Source organism: Triticum aestivum, chromosome 3D, assembly GCF_018294505.1.
Source record: "Triticum aestivum cultivar Chinese Spring chromosome 3D, IWGSC CS RefSeq v2.1, whole genome shotgun sequence".
NCBI lineage: Eukaryota > Viridiplantae > Streptophyta > Magnoliopsida > Poales > Poaceae > Triticum > Triticum aestivum.
In genome coordinates this window covers 408,647,959-408,658,642 of record NC_057802.1, presented here as the reverse complement: position 1 = coordinate 408,658,642, position 10,684 = coordinate 408,647,959, and positions in this window count along the sequence as shown.

Sequence of the window (10,684 nt, the reverse complement as noted above, 5' to 3'; positions counted from 1 at the left end):
CCCGCAGCTAGGATTTACAACGTCCCAACCGCGAGGATGTATACCCTCATCTGCTCCTCAGACAGTCCTCCGGGAGGCGGTCGAACAGCCCCCCGGACGGTGTCGCGGACAGCCCTTCGGGAGGACCTTCGAAACTCGAACGGTCACTCGGACAGCCCTTCGGGAGGACCTTCGAAACTCGGACGGTCACATGGACAGCCCTTCGGGAGGCACTCACCAACTAAGACCGAAACTACGATCTCTCTACAGAGTTGCACACATACGGTGTCATCTATCCGGCAGGGCTTCGCCGTCCAGAACTAGTTCCTGCCGGAACCGAGACAGCCTTTCGGCTCTACGAAACTATTTCGCGGGGAGGGAGAGAGAAGCCAGATCATTGCATGGCACTTGTATGTGAGAAGGGATGAGGTTTGGGCTGCCCACTCCTCCTCTATTTATAGGAAAGCCAAGGGGTAGGGATGGCTCACAAAAACCCAAAATGCCCATGCAAATGTCACACATGAAGGGCATAATGGGGAGTGAAGTGGAGCTCCATGGAGCCCCACACATGTGGCCGGCCAACCCCCTTGGGGGACCCCCATGAGGAGCATGCTTGGCCCCCAAGCCCTTCTAGAAGCCTTTTGGAGATATCCCAAAAGGTGACTCACCATAAAATATCCCAAAAAGCACTTTCACTATTCACGACGACATTTTTCAGCGTCTGTTCGAACTGAAAATATTTATGTGGGCTTAGAACATTTCCAGTACCCACCAAAATTATTTTCAACGCGTTCCGAAACAATTCCGGTTTAGTGATTTTCATCTGCGAAAAGCATCTGAAGTGGCTCCGGCAGCTCCGGAACATTTCCGGTTTTTATCTCAGAAAATTCCAAAAAGCTTCCAGAATGATTCTGGCATCCTCCAAGAATTATCAGGCATGTGCCGAAACCAATTTGACTTAATGGTGTATCCCGAAACAACTTTTCGGTATCATCGAAACTTATCCGATGACCTCTCTCTGCGGTACGATTCCGCTGTCCGAAACTTTTCGGTGTCCGAAACTTTTTCGGTGATTTTCTCTCAGACTCCCTGTCTAGTATTCAGCAGATAGATGACCCTTAAGCGTGTGACCCTATAGGTTCGGTGAAGTATAGACATGACCTGGAACCCCTTCCGATCAATGATCAACATCGGAGCCGTGGACACCCATATTGACCCCTATACCCACACGAATGAATATTCGAGTGAACCTCCAGTTGCAGTGAGCTATTCCTGTTGCTTCGCGATATGTCACAAACACCCGAGGTGAGATTTATTGCATGCCCATGGACGAACAATTTGTCCACCATGCAAGTTACCTCGTTACCGGTTTTGTTCTCTTTTCTCGTTTCCGTGTTCCGGCATCCCAGTGATCAAATCACACTGTGTCTGGCCAGACGATGATGGATACCGTAATACCGAGAGGGCCCGAGAATATCTCTCCATCGTCGGAGGAGCAAATCCCAATCTTGAGCTATCAAGTTACTTGACACACTTTTCCATGAACCCGTAAGCCGCCGTAATAGCCACCCATTTACGGATGACGTTTAACAAACCCCAAAGTTCATGAAGCAAGCATGAAGAAACTCGATACTCTCATGGTCTAAGGAATCATGCAAACGTTAACCATCTCTGTGTTATGTACCATTAACTTGTGACGAATGAATCTCTTAGCATAACATCATGCCGGGTCGATTCAACACAAATGTTCTCTTAACATTGTGCCCTCAAGGTTGCTGACATAGACATGCCCATGATCAGGAAAACATAACCATCATGCAACACTTGAGCTAGTCTTAGAGGCCAGACTAGGAATACATTTTACCGTTTATTATTCCACACGTGCATATGAGTCTTCCTCCGAGCCTCGTGGTTATTGCAGACTCGAGAACCATAGCAGTTATAGCATGGAACATAAACATAATTATGAACTCGGAGATAAATAATATCATTTATTATTGCCTCTAGGGCATATCTCCTACAGACTCCCACTTGCACTAGAGTCAATAATCTAGCTTATGCTAATGCACTTCACACCTGTGGCACACCGGTGTAACTATGCTTCGCTTGTGGTATAGCCTGATGTCCAACGGATCTGACGACTTCAGTTCCGTGTGTATCTTTGCATGTCCTCGCGTTTTCACGTTTTCACAAAATTCATATTTTGTGTGGACTTGGCTTTGTATGTATGTGAATCACAGGTCGAACCTGGATTCCTCAGACTGAGTTATGGAGCAACTACCTGCAGTAGTGTCCCATTGTCAAAAGCCATCTTGGAACTATACTAAGTTCATGAATGAACTATATGATTCAACATCTTCTTTGTCGCTTCTAAAGCGTCAACATACTTAGCCCTTGTTATAGAATTCGCCACAGTAACTAGTTTGAACAAATTCCAACTAACTGTGCCACCACATTGTGTGTTACACAAAACCCTTAATTTAAATCGAAAATCGCATGGAGAAAAGATGAAGACTGTATCGATGTAACATTTTACAACGAACTCTTCATGATCTCTGCTTGCGAGAAAACCATGTCATCAGTACTTACTCTAGTACTCTGTGACATCTTTCACTGTTGTCCCATGATCAGTAATTTGATCACTTTGGTATCCATACTCGCAACACCTTGGGAGTATCGGACATATCTGGTTGTTTTACATACCATGGAATACATGATTAATCCAAACACAAAAGTGTGTGGAATCTACATCATGTATTTTACTCATCAGTGTTTTGGGACACCGAGTCTTGCAAAAACTCTTTCCATGTGACTTTGGCAAGAATCACTCCTTGGCGTTTTAAATGCTAAAAGGTTTTAGCATCTTGTCAATATGTATTCATTGCTTAGCCCCATAAGGTAAATCTATCTCCATAGATCATCATGCCTAATATTGAGGCTATTTAGCCTAAGCACTTCATCGAAAAACTATTTTCAAATGAAGTCCTAATTCGTGTCAAGAAATTTATTTCCAATTACCAATGTGCCAAGCACATAAGGTTTTTAGAAATATTATTACGCTCCCACTTACTTTCTTGAATTACAAGCATCTTCGTTACCCATTGATGAAGTCAAAACCCCTTTGACCATTTCATCAAAACACGAAGATTCCAACTCCATTTTGCTCTCTTCTGTCCATTGCTGGAACTCTGAAGTTTGCATACCTACTAGCATCCTCTGGATCGACAAATTACTTTGGACTGTATCATATACAAGTCCTAGCTTTCATTTCCATCAGATGGAAATCCTTTTATCATCCATGTTTCATATCTCATGATTGAAATATGTATTAATTGCTAGTTCAACCCGAACCGACTTTAAGCATCGCTACGATGAAAACAACCTCATCGTAGTCAACTCTTGAACTTGTTATTTCAACAAGTCGAGCTTTATGGATAAAACATTTTATCCGTATCAGTTTTAAGTTCCATAAATATTCGTTAGACTCTAAGTCTTCCGAAAGGTGTATCAAGGTTTTAATCTTGAATCACTTATATGGAAACTAACTCGGGTTGTATTGGCATTTAGCCAATTCCGGAGTCAGGGCCCATCAACGCTTCCTTGTGTATCGTAGGTATAATGTTGTCTAACAACAATATCTCGTTTGCGCACCTGAGAGGTTTGCACGAGCCTTGCCTACGTGGTTCAGCTGCAAGTTCGACCGAAGTTCATACATTTTATTGTAGAGACTTCCGTATCAGTCGCAGTAGGAAACTCTGGAATCACTTCCAAGGTCTCTTTCCTTTGATCTGATGACGTAGATACTGTTTATCTCGTCGAGTTGCACTATTCTCCCACTCACCTTTTTGAAAGAACCATTCTCTTTAAAAGCACACCGTTTCGCGGCAAAACTATTTGCCTCGGTATAGTGAGGGAGGAATACCCAACATTTTGGTATAACCTACAAAGTAGCACTTGTCTGATTTGGAATAGGTTTGTAACCTTTTACACAAGCCCCATATTCCAAATGTTAAGAAAAGATATAACATGGTTGGGCGTACCATACCATGGCTTCATTTCAACAGACCCGATGTAGCTCTTTTCAGTGTAAAAGCCGCAGTCTCTAAAGCATCACTTTAAAAGGATAATGGCAAATTTATTTATGTCATCTTTGACCTTACCATGTCATAAATGGTTTGATTACATCTCCACGGACTTTCCACTTGCAGTGGTGTTCCGGGAGGTGCAAGTTTATGAAACCCCTTTCACAACTCATCAGACATTCGCTAAACATGTAACTCAAATATTCCTTTGTGCAATCAAATTGCAGAAACATAATTTTCTTGTTACAATAACTTCTACTTCATTTTTGAGAACCTTTCGAACGATTTCAAAAGATCCAGACTTACGTCTCATCAAGTAAATATCCATATATCTACTTGAGTCATTTCTGAAGATAAATAAATCCACCACTAACAACACTTATCGGACTACACACATCAAATGTATGATCACTAATAAGTTTGTTGTTCGTTCCTTATGGCCTGTGAACGGTATTTTAGTCACTTCACTTTTCGGAGGAAAGTTGCAAGTGTCAGATGATTCAAAATCAAAAAGACTTCAAAATCCATCATAATGGAATTTTCCATGCGGGTTTCTCCAATGTGACCAAATGTAGTGCCACACTTGTGTGGTATTCTTTTAGTCTTGCGACATTTAGCGTCAGTGTTATGGATGTATCATATTACCCTCAATATTCATAGCATACGTCCCATCGATGATGGAAGTATGGCCCTTATGTTATTCATAATACTTAACAACAATTGTTGTTTTTATGAACAACTCTTTTGCAACAAACATTGTGCAATGGGCTAGAGTGTATGAAACTCTAAAATGAATTATGAAAGTAAACCCAGAGGTATTGTATTATTATCAATATTCATAACATACATCTCATTCATAATGAAAGTATGGCCCTTGTGTTATTCATAACATCGAACATAAAAAGTTCTCTTATGAACAACCTTCTTGCAAGATACCTTATGCAATGGGATAGAGTTTGTAAAACTCTAAATGAATTATGAAAATAAATACAGACGGCAATACACCGATGGAAGGTATAGTAACATTTACCATGTTCCCTGTGTATACCTTAACCTCATTTCTAGCTAGTCTTTCAGGCCATAGTAGTTCTTACATCGAGTTGCAACAGAATGCAATCGAGCGGGCATTTTTGTGATGAACTCACAATACCCAAGAATTAGTGATTAACATGTTTAACCATAATTCGCAAGAACTATATCTTTGACCAGCCTTCTATACATCAAAAACTTGTATGACATTCATACATGAGCTGGATATTCCAGTCTTCTTTCCTTTTGCCTTTATACTTCTAGCAGTTTAACTTTTAGTATTTCTCCTACTCTCAGAAGAAGCACCCAACTTAAGAGTGGCATTAGCCCCGGACTTCCTAGGCGTGTAAGTCATACTAACACCCTTTGGACACTTCCTTTCTCTTTAAGTTGTTGTTTTATTCACCTTTCATTATATGACAGGCGTTCTTCTGGATCCCTTTCCCAACAGTCAAATGCATAGTAAACACTTTTACTAATACTTGCAAACAAACATTGCTTTGTTTGTATCTGAAAATAATTTTCAGTTCCATGAATATCATATAACTATCCCAACTTTCGAAGTTTGGGTTTCATGGAAGCAAACATATTCCACTTGACCGTAACAGAATTCTAGCTTTTGGATCGAAGGACGAGAGTCACATGATCCATAGCATTAGCGGGAGGATACGGAAAGCATGCGATAGGACAAAGTCCTTCTCGGCACTTTTGAGGACAATCCTCATATTACGTTACCAATCGTAAAGTTTTAACCAGATATTTAACAGCTATTCAATTTTAATAGGGAAGGTGGAAATGCGAGCCATTATTCTACAACTATTATGCAAGAAACACTTAAACAGTGTTCATAATTAATTGCACTGAGAATTAAACATGTTAATTCAACAGTGCGCTCCCACTCAAATCAATATCTCTCATAATTGATTTAGAGTGATTCAAGATCCATATTTCTATTCGATGCCATTGACGGGTTCATCACTGATGACACGAATTTCAATCGGTAGGCCAACTTGCCGATCACATCTCTATGTGATTCTTGTTCATCTTTCGATGGGCGTGTTCCGAGCTCAGGACTCTCCTGCCTGAACGTCAAAGACAACCAAGTGATCTTGCTGCGAGGTCTGACCTCACCCGCCTCATTCCTCTCGATTCGTTCGTGCTCATGTGTACATGGCGCACCCCGAAAAGATACGAATTTCAGACGGTGCTACACTTGGGTGAACACTAACTACTTTGATATTTTAAGTGAGAGATCACCCTAATAAAAAGCGACTACCGCGCAATCAAGAAGGGTGCATCATAAGGGATAAACATCTCAGGCAATTCATAATAGCATGATATGGTATAGCCCTTTCTGACGGAGAAGTCTTTCATTTCTTCGTCTTCGGCATTCGCGTCAGTGTTCACCTTCGCGAAGATTGCCACCACCTTGTCGATGCACCAGATAATATTGCTATCTCTATAGCTAACAAAATAATGCATTACAACAAGGTTGACACGCAGGTCATTAAAGTGCAATCATATGGCTCCAGCCATCATGCCGAATCATGACACGCAGGTCATGCTAATCAAATTACATCATATAGTCATCTCATACATAATCGAATTAGTATGAGCACTGCTATACCACATCACATGCACATCCTGCAAAACCAAGTTAGACGCCTCTAATCGGTTTATGCAAAATTTATTTTACGTGGCTTCTAAGGTTTTGACTTAAACCGCAGCTACCAACATTTTATCATCAAGTATGATTATTCAAGTTGCTAGATTAACATCTCGGGGTGTATGAAACACGAGATAATTAAATCTCGAGCCCCATACTAAACTTTGTCACACGTATGACCCCCGTGCAGATCATATCTGCAATGCCCTTTCATCTGCGAATTTCATCTTTCTTTTGACTACGGCAGAACCCAAAGAACTGATAGCACTTCCATGATCAATCAGGATCACGGATTGCCAGAACTTTGTCAAATTCCACCATGCTGTCTCGAGATTGAGCAAACGCAAATTCTAGGGAAGCAACAAGAACCTCGGGTAACAGATTTCATCTGTCACCCGCATAAATAATTTTCAGCAATAGATCTCATCTACTACCTAATTATATTATGCAATACCCATACATCTCCATGTATTCTAGATCGAAACCTGCATCTACGCATAGCACGGCTCTTGATGCCACTGTAGGGTAACGCGACAGAAAACAAAAAATTTCCGACCTACGCACCAGCCCAGGACCACTATGGAGACTGCATACATGGTTTGATCTTTTTCGTTACCGACTCGTAGCGCAGCGGGAAGTAGAGTCGATGACGATCGGCGGTGCAGATCCCCGCAGCTAGGATTTACAACCTCCCAACCGCGAGGATGTATACCCTCATCTGCTCCTCAGACAGCCCTCCGGGAGGCGGTCGAACAGCCCCCCGGACGGTGTCGCGGACAGCCCTTCGGGAGGACCTTCGAAACTCGAACGGTCACTCGGACAGCCCTTCGGGAGGACCTTCGAAACTCGGACGGTCACATGGACAGCCCTTCGGGAGGCACTCACGAACTAAGACCGAAACTACGATCTCTCTACAGAGTTGCACACATACGGTGTCATCTATCCGGCAGGGCTTCGCCGTCCAGAACTAGTTCCTGCCGGAACCCAGACAGCCTTTCGGCTCTACGAAACTATTTCGCGGGGAGGGAGAGAGAAGCCAGATCATTGCATGGCACTTGTATGTGAGAAGGGATGAGGTTTGGGCTGCCCACTCCTCCTCTATTTATAGGAAAGCCAAGGGGTAGGGATGGCTCACAAAAACCCAAAATGCCCATGCAAATGTCACACATGAAGGGCATAATGGGGAGTGAAGTGGAGCTCCATGGAGCCCCACACATGTGGCCGGCCAACCCCCTTGGGGGACCCCCATGAGGAGCATGCTTGGCCCCCAAGCCCTTCTAGAAGCCTTTTGGAGATATCCCAAAAGGTGACTCACCATAAAATATCCCAAAAAGCACTTTCACTATTCACGACGACATTTTTCAGCGTCTGTTCGAACTGAAAATATTTATGTGGGCTTAGAACATTTCCAGTACCCACCAAAATTATTTTCAACGCGTTCCGAAACAATTCCGGTTTAGTGATTTTCATCTGCGAAAAGCATCTGAAGTGGCTCCGGCAGCTCCGGAACATTTCCGGTTTTTATCTCAGAAAATTCCAAAAAGCTTCCAGAATGATTCTGGCATCCTCCAAGAATTATCAGGCATGTGCCGAAACCAATTTGACTTAATGGTGTATCCCGAAACAACTTTTCGGTATCATCGAAACTTATCCGATGACCTCTCTCTGCGGTACGATTCCGCTGTCCGAAACTTTTCGGTGTCCGAAACTTTTTCGGTGATTTTCTCTCAGACTCCCTGTCTAGTATTCAGCAGATAGATGACCCTTAAGCGTGTGACCCTATAGGTTCGGTGAAGTATAGACATGACCTGGAACCCCTTCCGATCAATGATCAACATCGGAGCCGTGGACACCCATATTGACCCCTATACCCACACGAATGAATATTCGAGTGAACCTCCAGTTGCAGTGAGCTATTCCTGTTGCTTCGCGATATGTCACAAACACCCGAGGTGAGATTTATTGCATGCCCATGGACGAACAATTTGTCCACCATGCAAGTTACCTCGTTACCGGTTTTGTTCTCTTTTCTCGTTTCCGTGTTCCGGCATCCCAGTGATCAAATCACACTGTGTCTGGCCAGACGATGATGGATACCGTAATACCGAGAGGGCCCGAGAATATCTCTCCATCGTCGGAGGAGCAAATCCCAATCTTGAGCTATCAAGTTACTTGACACACTTTTCCATGAACCCGTAAGCCGCCGTAATAGCCACCCATTTACGGATGACGTTTAACAAACCCCAAAGTTCATGAAGCAAGCATGAAGAAACTCGATACTCTCATGGTCTAAGGAATCATGCAAACGTTAACCATCTCTGTGTTATGTACCATTAACTTGTGACGAATGAATCTCTTAGCATAACATCATGCCGGGTCGATTCAACACAAATGTTCTCTTAACATTGTGCCCTCAAGGTTGCTGACATGGACATGCCCATGATCAGGAAAACATAACCATCATGCAACACTTGAGCTAGTCTTAGAGGCCAGACTAGGAATACATTTTACCGTTTATTATTCCACACGTGCATATGAGTCTTCCTCCGAGCCTCGTGGTTATTGCAGACTCGAGAACCATAGTAGTTATAGCATGGAACATAAACATAATTATGAACTCGGAGATAAATAATATCATTTATTATTGCCTCTAGGGCATATCTCCTACAGCCGGTTTGGTCAACTTGATGAAGGAACGATATGAGGTAACATAACTATTTTTCTCTTTTGTCGTATTGCAGTTTATCAACTCCAGTAGCCCCAAGTGACGGTTTATGATACCAATCTAAACCGGGACTTAGTAATAACTGTATATTTGCAACACGGCATCTTTTTCATTGGTGTAGCCCCCAAGGGTCGGTTTAACTTTATAAAGATGAACCGGGACTTTTAAAAACTTCCCAGATGAGCAATTAGAGCAAACATACATTAGCCCCCAAGTGCCAAGAGGAATACTTGTATTGTGCTTGGGACTTTGCAGAAATTTTTGATCCAGAGCAAATATGCATTAGCCCCCAAGTATCAGGTGCATAACTTGTTATGGGCTTGGTACTTTAAATATGTACTATCAACTCATAATGTGTCTCTTCCCTACAGGCTGAGCTGAGCAGAAAAGAATCTCAAACCGCCGATCTGCAAGAAAATATCAAGTCCCAGCAAGCCGAAACTTCCAAGGCAAAGGATGAGCCGACAAACGCTTTAGCCGCTATGGAAAAGCTAAAGGAGAGTTTCAACAAGGAGCGGGCGGTTTGGAACACAGAGAAATCCGCTTTGCAGAAAAGAGCCGAGGACGCAGAAGCAGCTCTCAAACCGGTGGTAGACGAGCTGACTGGTGTAAAGCGGCAAGTACATGCTATGACTGCTGCTGTGTTTGGTAAGCATCCTTGCTCTATACTTTCAACATGTCTTCCCATGTGTTTCCGGTTTACTAACATTTATAATGATGTAGGAACTCGCATTAGTCATCTGGGCTCTGATGTACAGAAGAAGCTGAAGGCCGCTTACATGCTGATAGAGCAATTGTACACCGGCGCTCAACGAATTATCTGCACCGCTTCTCATAATAAACCGCTGCCGACGTTAATCAAGGATACTTTAAGCCAGCTATCTATGCTGCCTGCCCGGGTAGAAGAGCTAAAGAGATTTGCTCCAAGGGCTGGCGCTCTGACCGCACTAACCCGGGCAAAAGCTTGGGTGCCTGATCTTGATCCGGCAGACGTGGCTAAAGGCTACCCAAGTTTAAAAGAAGACGGTTCAGAATTTGGCAATGAAGATCTCCGCGCCATAAACCGGGAAGTACGTCCACTGGCTTGTCAACTCGCTGAAGAGGTTGATCTTTCATTCTACCAGGCGAGTTACGACACCAACAACAAACGGGTTGCTGCACCGACTCCTGAGGCTCAAAACCTGATCCCTCCAATCCGTAAGC